The following is a 12,193-nucleotide window of genomic DNA, read 5'->3' as shown; positions in this document are numbered from 1 at the left end:
TTCTGGAGCAAGGACAGTAGTTTTTCAAGTAGAAAGATGTGGTCAGCTGCATTGAATACTACCGAGAGGTCAAGCAAAGTGATATGTTGCTACAGATTAAAAAAATAGTTGTTTTATTAGAGTGGTGGTTTTAGAAGTATATTATTTTTAATAATGTTTAAGCTTTATTTAGTAATGAAAACCTAATTAACATCTAATTATTTTTGATAACTTAATTTCAACAGCACAATTAATACCTTTGATGTATTAACTTCATCTTTGTCACCAAAGTCTTTGTTAATCATTATTTTTGCATCTCTATAGTCACCTTATTTTTACAGTATATTTTATTGATTATGCTATTACAGTTGTCCCATTTATTTTCTCCCCTTTATCGCCCTCTGCCCTGCACCCTCCCTCCCACCATCATTCCCCATCCTTAGTTCATGTCCATGGGTCACACATATAAGTTCTATGGCTTCTTCATTTCCTATACTATTCGTAGCCTCCCCCTGTCTATTTTCTACCTGCCATCTATGCTACTTATTCTCTGTATCTTTTCCTCCCTCTCTCCTCCTCCCACTCCCCTGTTACTAACCCTCAATGTGACCTCCATTTCTGTGGTTCTGTTCCTGTTCTACTTGTTTGCTTAGTTTGTTTTGTTTTCTTTTTTGTTTTAGGTTCAGTTGTTGATAGTCATGAGTTTGTTGACATTTTACTGTTCATGTTTTTTAAAATATATTTTACTGATTATGCCATTACAGTTGTCCCATTTTCTCCCTTCATTTCCCTCCACCCTGCACACCCCCTCCTGTCCACCTTTCCCCACCTTTAGTTCATGTCCATGTGTCATAAGTTCTTTAGCTTCTACATTTCCCATATTACTCTTGCCCCCCCATCTTCTCCCCACCGTCTATGCTACTTATTCTCTGTACCTTCTCCCCCTCTCTCCTCCTCCACTTCCCTGTTGCTCCATGTGATCTCCACTTCTGTGGTTCTGTTCCTGATGGAGCTGTCTACTTAGTTTGCTTGTGTTTTAGGTGTGGTTGTTAGTTACTGTGAGTTTGCTGTCCATTCACTGTTCATATTTTTTATCTTCTTTTTCTTACATAAGTCCCTTTAACATTTCATATAGTAAGGGCTTGGTGATGAAGAACTCTTTGAACTTGACCTTATCTGAGAAGCACTTTATCTGCCTTTCCATTCTAAATGAAAGCTTTGCTGGACAGAGCAATCTTGGATGTAGGTCCTTGCCTTCCATGACTTGGAAAACTTTCCAGCCTCTTCTTGCCTGCAAGGTTTCTTTTGAGAAATCAGCTGACAGTCTGATGTGAACTCCTTTGTAGGTAACTGTCTCCTTTTCTCTTGCTGATTTTAAGATTCTCTCCTTATCTTTAGTCTTGGGTAATGTAACTATGATGTGCCTTGGGTGTGTGTTTCCTTGGATCCAATTTCTTTGGGTGAGCTTCCTGGACTTCCTAGAAGTCTATTTCTTTTGCCAGATTGGGGAAGTTCTCCTTTATTATGTTTTCAAATAAGTTTTCAGTTTCTTGTTCTTCCTCTTCTCCTCCTGGCACCCTTTAGGATAAGTGGAGGCAGTCTGGCTTCCTCACCCAGGTGTCTGGGTAACCAAGGGAAGCAGTGTTCCCACAGCCTTGAATGTGCCTGATAACCAGTGTTCTCATAGCCTTGAGACTGGGTCCAATGAACTGTTCCCATAACATAAAGTGGGCTCACATGCACAGAACTATCACATGTTATGTAACGTTTTGGCAGTTTTCTGGCTTTGTTCCCCTCTAGTACTTAAACAGGTAGGGACTTCCGACTAGTTAGGCATGCAGCTTGTGGCATGCATGGTTCTCCCACCCATGAATAAAGGCATGTCAAGCATCCCTACTGCTCCACACATTTTCTTCTGTCTACTGGAGGCAATAGTGGATCTGCTCAGCCTTGATCAGTTGCAACACACACCATGTGATTCGAATGTTGAGACCCTTAAAGTTGTCCTGGAAGTTCCTAAGCCTCTCCTCATATATTGGAATTCTTGTTTTTCATTTAGTTCTAACTGAATTTTTATTTCTTCCCTTGGGTCCAAATCATTGATTTGAGTCCTGGTTTCCTTCACATGAGTGTCGGTCCCCCTGTTGGTGAATTTTCCTTTATTTCACTTTTCATAGCCTTCACTTCTTCCTCTATTTTGCAACCATACTCAACCAATTCTGTGAGCATCCTGGTTACCAGTGTTTTGAACTGTGCATCTGATAGATTGGCGATTTCTTCATCGCTTAGTTATGTTTTCTCTGGAGCTTTGATCTGTTCTTTCATTTTGGGCCATATTTCTTTGTCTTGGCATACCTGTTATGTAGCGAGGAGTGAAGCCTTAGGTATTCTCCAGGGCCCGGCAACCCATGTCACTGCGTTGTGGCGCTGTGTGTGGGGGAGGGGTTTGAGAGGGAGCAAAGCCACTTGCTCGGCTCTAGGCTGGCTTTCAGTCACTTCCTCTGCTACCCACACACAAATTGGGCCCTTATGGTGCTGATTCCTGAGTGGGTGCTTTTGTGTATGTTCTAGGACCCTGTTGGTCTTTCCAACGAACTCTTCTGGGAGGTTGGGAGTTTCCTCCCACTGCCACAACCCCCTCAGGTTTTGCAGTTAGAGGTTTTGAGGCTTTATTTTCCCTGCACTGGAAGCCTGGGTGGCACAGTCTGTCTCACTCCCCAGTTGTTCCTCCTGGTTTATCTGCACACAAACATGGGACTGCCACCTTGCCGCAGTTGCCACCAGCTGCCACATATCCTCTCCATGCCAGCTGCTGCTTTCCGCCCCTCTTATCCTGCTGAATGTTTCTTCTGTAACTCCTTGGTTGTTGGACTTCCATGCAGTTTGATTTTCTGGCAGTTCTGGTTATTTTTTGTTGTCCTTCTTTTGGTTGTGTGAGGAGGCAAAGTGTATGTCATCTTATATATTATATTAAGCAGTTAACTCTCTTACCTCCAGTCTAGGGTAAATCTGCAAAAGTTTTAAATCTGACCAGCCCTCCAGCCTAACAGCAGAAACGCTAAATGCACAAAGTGCCTGCCTTATAGACACCACATATAACATACTTGCTTCATCTAAGAGTGTTTGAGTGATCTATAACAAATAATCTATTTCTTTCTTTAAGTTTATTTATAAAAATTAATTTAAAAGTGCCCCCTTCCTTAAAAAATACTACTTTATTCAAGTAAATTCTGTTCTTAATTTAACAACTACAGATATGCTTTAGGCAAATATAGCTGAAAATATCTGAAAAGATGGTATCTTTTTTCCTTTCTGATAATATATTCGGGAACTTAAGAAAGGAAGTGACAGTTTGGACAGTATTATCTCCCCAGTTTGAGAGGTAAGAGGGGACAGAGAGGGTCGAATCCCCATCTTGTACTTAGGTACCTTGACTGTTCATTTTCTTCATAATGACTCAGATTGTCACCACCCTATGGTACTCTTGAATACAAAAAAGAAAGAGGAACAAAACTCCAAAAGAACTGGCCGTGGCAAAATGGGCAGGATTCCTTTCATTTCCCGTAACTTTCTACCTTAAGCTTTAATTATACTGCTAGATAGTATTCTGTGCTCAAGCACAAATTCTTCTGGGCAAGAATTCAAATGTATGCAGATTGTCTTTTGAATCGCTCTGCAGCTCTGTAACACTTACCGGAACGCATCCAAAGTCATTTCCATGCTGAATGGCTTATGAGACAGGACAGATCCCCATGTCACTTACTCGTATTCTCACTTTTCATCTCATCTTTTCTGTATCATCGGGCATCTTCAAATAGGCCTCAAGAAAACACGTCAATCTTTTTCTTTGTATTATAGATAACACAATATAACCTACATAGACCTGGGAATGAAAGGAGTAAAGGGGAATGCTGGAGAACTCTGGCAGCTGGGTGGAAGAGAGTAAGTGAGAGTATGTTTACAGATTTTACAGGACAGGTGTCATGGTGCCAAGAGACGAGAGCTTTTAGGGAAGGATAATTGTATTTTTTCCAATAACATTCTTAGCTCTTAATTTTCACCTAGAAAGAATTAAATACCACTGTGTTTCACTTGTACATCTCTTTTTATCTTAGAGGAACCCTCCCAGGTCATGGGGGAAAAAACACCTCTCTATGACTAGCTACTCTTTTTTCATAAACTGGCTTCTTTGGGGGAGAACCATTCAACTGATTCTGGTTGCTGTGAAGTTGTCTAGTTGAGTGAACAGATGTTTTTCATACTTCAGAAAGCTATTTTGGAAAACAAGAATGCCTGTTAGGACAATGTGATCCTGGCCTCATACTTGGGTAAATGGTTTACTTAGTTGGGTAGATTTAGTGGGACAGGAAAAAAAAGGGAAACTTATAATTCATACAAAACAGAATGTGAGAATGTCCATCTGAGAATTGACTTAAGGTTTCTTTCAACTCCCAAATTACAGTCTCCTGTTACAGAGGTTTCCAAGTAACAAGTTGTGGGTTGGTTACTCACCAGTCTGATTTGTTTCCTGTGATAACTAGGAATACGTTTAATCAGTAGTCAGTCCCTCCCCCTTCCCTTTGGGACAGAATATACTTCCTAACTCGTTGACTCTGTTTGGCCATGTGACTTGCTTTAGCTAATGGAAGTGAGAAAAGTCTATAAATAAAATGTGCTTGTGTAATTTTATTTGATGTTTGTGTTCCAGTCATGAGAGAAGCATGTCCCAAGTAGACCTGAATTCAGTCCAAAGCCTGGAGTCATGTCTAGCCATCCTGCTTTCTGAAGTGTAACTTCCTAGCCAAACCAATCTAGATCAGCAAAGTAATGTTCACCTGCAGGTTTCTGAACATTTAATGTGTGTTTTTGTTTTAGAATAATTTGTTATGCAGCATTACTATGGCAATAGCTGACTGATGCACATACTTAGAAGAAAGGTGCCATAAACATAAGCTCAGAAAAGCAACTTATCTAGCTTAATAATTTCTCAGTCTCAGCCATAAAGGGCATAGCAGCAAAATTACTTCGCCATGTCATCTAGTTTGAAATGAATTGTACGTCTTTGTACATCTCTTCATAAAATTACACTTAGGTAAAAATATATCAAATTTGAAAATAAAGTTATTTAAATTAATAAAGTCATTTTATTTTCAAATATTTTTCTCAGAACTCTCCCCTACAAACATTCTTAATAAGGTGGTTCTGTGTGAGTAGCAGAGTTCAATAATATTATCTGCAATCAGTTCTCCAGTGATCCATCCATCCATCTATCTATCTACATTTATTATTATTTTTAGTTTATATCATCATCTAAGAATAATGTGGTAGGTCTTAGGTAAATCATATAAGAAGTTAGAATTAGAAAAATATTATTTAAATTTTCTGTATTTGAATTACATATGAAATCTCTTATGTAATCATTGTACCAAATTAGAAAATACACGTACACAAACAAAAAACCGTACATACATGCACCACCTAAAGATAACCTTTGCTCAAATTGTTCATCTTCACCAAACTTCTTTTCTGTGTGTGCTTGCATGTATGTACTTTTGTATGCATTTAATTACAATGGACTCCCACTGTGCATAATGTTCTACAAACAGCTTTTATCGTTAAGTGCTATGTTGTAACTTCTATTACAATAATCTAGAACTACATAACCATTTTTAAATATTTTATTTATTTGTTTTTAGAGAGTGGGGAAGGAAGGAGAGAGGAAGAAAAATGTCGTTGTGTGAAACATCAATCAGTTGCCTTTCACATGGCCCCTCCCAGGAGCTGGCCAGAAACCCAGGTATGTGCCCTGATCAGGAATCAAACCTATAACCTTTAGGTTTGCAGGACAACACCCAACACACTTAGCTATACCAGTCAGCGAGAGCTACATAATCATTTTTGATGACCGTCTAATATTAAACAGAATACGTACTCTGGGGAGAGGGGTGTGGGTGGAGGTGAAGGAGGGTATGGGGGGGGATAAATGGTGATTAAAGAAAAGAGAGAATACATGCTCCATAATTTGCTAACTGGCCCCCAATCTTGAGATATTTAGATTGTTTTTAGGGTAGTTTTTTTGTCCATTATAGATAACTCTTGAATGAACACTCTTATTCATGTATTTTTTTCTCACTTTTCAAATTATTTCCCTAGGATCAATTACTAGAAGTGAATTTGCTAATGTAAAAGATATGGACCTATTTAAGACTCATGTCAAGATAAGTCCTGGAAAGGAGGTGCACATCCACATTCTCTGCAGCGGTAAGACTTTTATCACATCCTTCAATAAACACGCAGCATTCCTTTTGAAAGAGTCTTTTCCCTGACCTGTTTTCTTCTATACACCTACTACCTACTTTATCTCCACTTAGAACACTGAAAAAAGGCAAAATATTTACCTTTTTTACCCCTATGGTATGCAAAGAAATAAATATTTACCCCTATGGTATACAAAGAAATAAAACATGACTTAAGAAATGTCTTGAATGCCTTAAAATAAGTAAAAATAATCATGGAAGCAAAGTAGTCTTTTCTTTAGGGAAAAATTACTCTTAGTTTTTGTCCTCAATATTGTTTGGAATAATAGCTAACAAAATCCTAACTGTTTGCGATCATGATATTAAAGGGGCTTTTTGGAAATGACTCATTTTGTACACATTGGGAGTTTTATGGTCAGTTCAATGTCCCTGAATTTAATTCACTGAAGGTGGCACTCGCACATCATCATACTTTGAAAAACCCTCCTCAGCCAGAGAGCTCTTAGCAGCGAACAACAAATGCGCGGTGCCTCTGAATTATAAGATCTGTGTGACTGGTTTATCAGGTGGAGAAACAGGCATAAAGCAGTACATTCTGTAGCAGTGGGAGTGAAAAATAAAATTATAAATATAAAGATGCTGCCATAGAAGAAGTAAAAATTAAAACCGAGGAAAGTTTTCCTGTGACAGACTCAGTCCTTTGCAACCACCAATAGACATCATCACAAACCAGAGCCCGGACTTTACATGGGATTGTTGCTTGGAAGTGACAACTGGCAGGGGAACCCATCCGTGCATCCTATAACTCCCAGAAATCATGAAAACAGTTGAAAAAGAGAAATCCTCTAAAAATAACAGCATTTAAAAAAAATTGTATTCATTTTTCCAGAGAGAGGGGGAGGGAGGGAGAAAGAGGGAGAGAAAAGTCAATGTGCCAGAGAAGCATTGATCGGTTGCCTCTCCCCGGCCCCCAAGCGGGGCTTGGCCTGCACCCAGGCGTGTGCCCTGATTGAATCAACCAGTGACCTTTTTGTTCACAAGCCGGTGCTCAACCTACTAAGGACACCAGCCAGGACAAAAATAATAGTGTTTTTGAATATTGCAAAACAAGCAAATGCAGCGAAGAATATATGGAAAATTGAAATTCACTTCAAGACCAGCTCCTAAGATGTCATCTTAATGATTCATGTGTGCTTTGAGAAAATTTGGAAGTTCTAATCTCAAAATTAGACTTTAAAAGGCTTTATTCCAAAATACTTTGGCACAGATAATTTCTTAATTTGCTTTTGTAGCTTATTAGGGTTTTTAGCATTTACATAAAACTTTATATTCCAAAGTACTTGCTTGACAAAAATCACTAACAACATTGTATTGAGAAAGAACATTCTTTAAAAATAATTTACATTTTAAAATGTACTTCACTTATTTGTTTCTCTTGCATCTTGTCTATTTCCTGGGAGTGCCTTTTAATTCAAATTCCATTCAACAAATATTTACTGAGTAACACGTGGAAGGAAACTTTGTGTCAGAGCTTCAGAAGAACTAAAAAGATAGAGACGGAAAAGCACATTGGTGGTTGGTTGCCAGGGTCTGGGGAGAGAAGTGGGGAGTGACTGCTTTATGGGCAAGGGATTTCCTTTTCGGATGGTGCAAATGATTTTGGAACTACTTAGTGGTGATGGTTGGACAACACTCTTGAATGTATTAAATACCACTGTGCACTTTAAAGTGGCTAAAGTGGTAAATGCTGTGTATTGATCACAATTTTTTAAAAATCAGGCAGAAAAAATGACCAGGTCAGTCAATGAAGGAGAAGCACAAATATTCCACTTCAGAAGTACATTTAATCAGAAAGACATTTAAATAAATATCTTTCCACTGTCACTATTGATTTCATGTGGTGACAGGGTCCAGTTTAATTCAATAAGATGTATAATTAGGGCAGTCATAGGCAATCGTTCTTAAACCTCAGCAGGAATGCTGAAATGAGCAGTGTATGGTCCTTGCCTTTGAGTAGCTTCCAGTTTTATAGAGAATAAAGATAGCTATTAAAAAAAGGTCTAATACAAGACAGAAAGCAAGCAACTATCCTGTAAAGGTGAACATAGTGCTAAGGAGGCGAAGAGGATAATGAGATTAATTATTAGAAAAATCATCAAGGATAAAAGAGCTTTGTACTTGATCTTCAAAGGTGGGTATGATTTCGCCAATCACATTAGATGGTAACTGTCAGTCCAGGTGAAGAGAAGAGGAGGAGAAAAAGTACAGAACTGAGAAATGAAAAGTAGTCATGGGAAATCCGGTGCGGCCATGTTTGGCTGAGGGGCATAGTTGGACAGGCCCAATGATGGAAGTTAAGGTTGAGGAGGTATCGGTGACTCACAGGATAAGACTGAAGTCATTGAGAGTTTGCAGGTGATTCAGCAGTGACCGAGTCCAACTCTGCACCTTCAAAATGGATCTTTCTTACAGCATCTGATGGGTGGCCATTCAGCTGCTTTGGGAATTCTTCTGACTTTGAAGTCAGCACCTTCAGAGCCTGGATTGTTATTAGGTGACTGAAATTCAGTTAGGGTTCTTGTGTTCACCAAAAATCTGCCTCCCCACTATGTCTATATGTTTATTTTAGTTCTGCCTTCTGAAACCACACAAAATGCATGAATTTTTTATATCAACTCTGCTAAGATTTGAATCAGTAAATACCTTCTCCTTTTATCTTCCCTTTTCTAAATTAGATATTCCTGGGTCCTTTTATTGTTTCTCTGTTGACGTGCTTTTTAAAACTACTGCAATTCTCATTATTTCTGTTTTCTGTAAATTCCTGTGTCCTTATTTCATTGTAGCAATCAGTATCATATTTGTTCCCCTAGATTTGGTCTCAGTACCATCTCTTCTGCTTTTAATACAGCCAGAGGGTCTATTCAAGGTTCTGATAGACACGTCACCTCAATGACATATGTCAAGCTTAGAGTCAGCCAATACCTGCTTACAATCGTTGGGTTTTTTTGTAAGTAAAAATATTAAGTCATTTATCCCAATTTAGTACTTAAGTGTGGGGGCAACTCTGCCCCCAAAGTGCCCCTGACTGCCACGGATAAAAGTGAAATTACCAAGACATGATCTGCTTGGGGAGGAGAGGTGGCCAATCTCTCAGAGGAGAAGGGCCAAGAGCCCCTTCTTCAACGGCTTTTATTGGGTTGTAATATATACAGGAATACAGATAGAGCTCATCAATCAATGTCAGGCAGCAAGGATCAAACAATAGGTAACATTTCAAAGAAATCTGGGGGCTTAGTCTGAGTCAGTGTCTGTCAGGTAAGGGGGTTGCAAAAACTTTGGGAGACATACTCATTTCCTGCTTGGACCCTTATCATATGAATGAAAGCACTCTTAGCAGAGCAGGCTTCACAGGACTCTTAGGAATTCCTTTTTATGCCCGATCACTCCAGAACCCCCTCCAGCCAGCAGAGATGCACTGCCTCCCCCATCACAGGTTTTCAGGCTTAAGTGGATTAGAGCCAGGAAGTGCTTCTCCCAGAGGACATGGGGACTCAGGCTGTGTCAGAATAGCAGGGGAGCGAGGGTCCATCACTCCCTCTTTGTTGCAGCCCCCTGAGTCCTTCCATGATGGCCTCCCAAGTGATTGTGTCTGGCTTAGGTTACCCCTCTTCTGAGGGGTCTTACCATCTCTGACTAATGGACCAAGCGTTGGGGGCTGGGGAGAAGCTTTATCTCCCTAGCGGTTCGCTCACTCAGCCTTAGCCATGGGGGGCAGTCACAACTCCTGAAATCAGGCAGAGCAGTTCCCAACACTCAAGTGCTATACTTTTAAATGTATCATTAAAAAATTTCATTGCGTTAGACTTGACCTAGAATTATATATTATGAGAACCATGAGGATCCTCATTCTGTTGTCTGGTTTATTGGCTACCTGCTATCTTCTTGCCATTTATTAATTTGCAAGCAGCCCTTTGATGTTGATATTCAAGTCATTAACACAGTGTTTTAGAGAAAATTGTAGATGATATAATATTAAACAAATCAGTATAGTTTTCCTTCCAAGTAGACTTTGAGTTAGTCATTAAGCAGTCATTTCTGGAAACGACCATTGAGCTAGTTATGAATCCAGCTGTCACAGTGACTTTGAACAAATAGATCTGTACATTGTTTTTCCATAAAAAGCATTGTTGCTACATTCTCATGGTCTCTTGTATCGTTCCCTCTGGGGGATGTTAGTGGCCATGTCATAAAGACTGTGTCAGTTTCCTATTTTTCTGTAATGAATGGCGACAAATTTAGCTGCTTAACTGAGCACCCATTTAGCTCATGGTTCCCTAAGTCAGGATTCCAACACAGCATGCCTAGGTTCTTCTCCAGACTATCAGCTGTTTTTGAGCAAAAACATTTTGTATGAGAACAGGCTTTCAAAAGTTTGCTTGTGCAAAATGAACCCACACAGGAAACAGGAATTTGGGTTGCTATCCAGCAGGCCTGGATGGAAATAATGTTGGTTCCTAAATTGCTGAGGTGTCAGTAGGATTAGACTGAGAGTTTGGAAAGGGAAATCACTGTGGAAATAGAATACTGGATGTAGTGAGTTGGATTATTGTCGAGCATTGGAAAGTTATTCCACAGGAAGTTATTCAATGGTTTGATCGCTCCAGTCATGTGTGGCTAGCATCTCATGGGAGGATGTAAGAAAAAAGAGAGCTGAAAGATTATTAGGAGACAATGCAATTTACAAGTGTGGGAAATATAAAGTTATAGAGAGAAAGACAGATTTGGAGGGTTTTAAGAAGTAGGAGGAGAATTTTAAAAAGAGTTAAGTGTGAGACAAGAGTTTCAAGAAGGAAGGAGCTAAGTAACATCAATTTATGCCTCTATTTTAAGATTAGAGGGCATGGTGACCAAGAAGCTAAATTACAATGACTTTAAAAGTGTACTGTATGGAAGAAAAAGAGATACCCAGTGTATTTCTAAGTGCAGTGATCTGGGGAAGCTGACAAAATGTAAATCGTATATGTTTCTCTTAAAGATGAGAATAAAGACCTGGTCTCTGAAAACTATTTCAATTCTCATGTTCTTCTTCTATAGAGCTAAAGAACACTGGGAGATTACAAAGAGTAATTAGTTAAATATTTCTCTCCTTGGAGGTTGTTCAGTTAATTTATTGCCAAAAATAACAATGCTGCATCTTAAGTGCTTCCTGAATTTAAAAAACTGGACTCATAATTTGGGCGTTGGTCACTGACTGCTCTCAAAGCTGCCTGAGGCTGTTCTTGCATCTGAGACACCCGACGCCCATCCATTGTCACACTTGGCACCCGTCATTCCAGTCACTGCCACCCATCAACCAAACCGCCCTGGACTAAGCAAGCTCCTGGCAACCTCAGGAGAAGAAGGGACTGCATCATCCAAAGACATTAAGCAAGATTATGATATAGAGACACAATGGGCTCCTGGCAGAGCCATGAAGAATGGGTTTGAATGAGCACTGGCCATGCTTCAGTCTCTTCTCTCCATCCCATGCACTGGCCAAATTTACTGAAAGTGTGCACGTCACCACTGACCTCATTCTTCTCATTTTCTGCCAACTTTTTCTAATGACCTCAGGAAAATCAAACTCTCAACCTCTTTTTCTTCCTCTTTGCCCATTTCCCCTTTTCTGGTTTGCTCCCAAACCAGCCTTAATCAATTCTGATAAAAGTAAGAGAACAATAGTCATCTACCTCTAACAAGAGAATAATATTTACATGCTTTGAGGTTAAATTCGGGGTTGTGAAGGACGAATACCATTAACTTCCAAAGTCCATGAAAATGAGGCATTCCTTTGAGAACACGCACGAAGTGTTTCCATACATGACTACATGACCACTGTCCTTTAGAACATGTGTTTTCCTTCAGCAGCAATGTTCTGATTGTGTGTGTGTGTGTGTGTCTGACATTGTGGAGGTTTG

This window comes from Sturnira hondurensis, unplaced genomic scaffold, assembly GCF_014824575.4.
Source record: "Sturnira hondurensis isolate 20B ecotype Veracruz unplaced genomic scaffold, ASM1482457v3 Scaffold0023357, whole genome shotgun sequence".
NCBI classification, from domain to species: domain Eukaryota; kingdom Metazoa; phylum Chordata; class Mammalia; order Chiroptera; family Phyllostomidae; genus Sturnira; species Sturnira hondurensis.
This window is presented reverse-complemented; position numbering follows the sequence as displayed.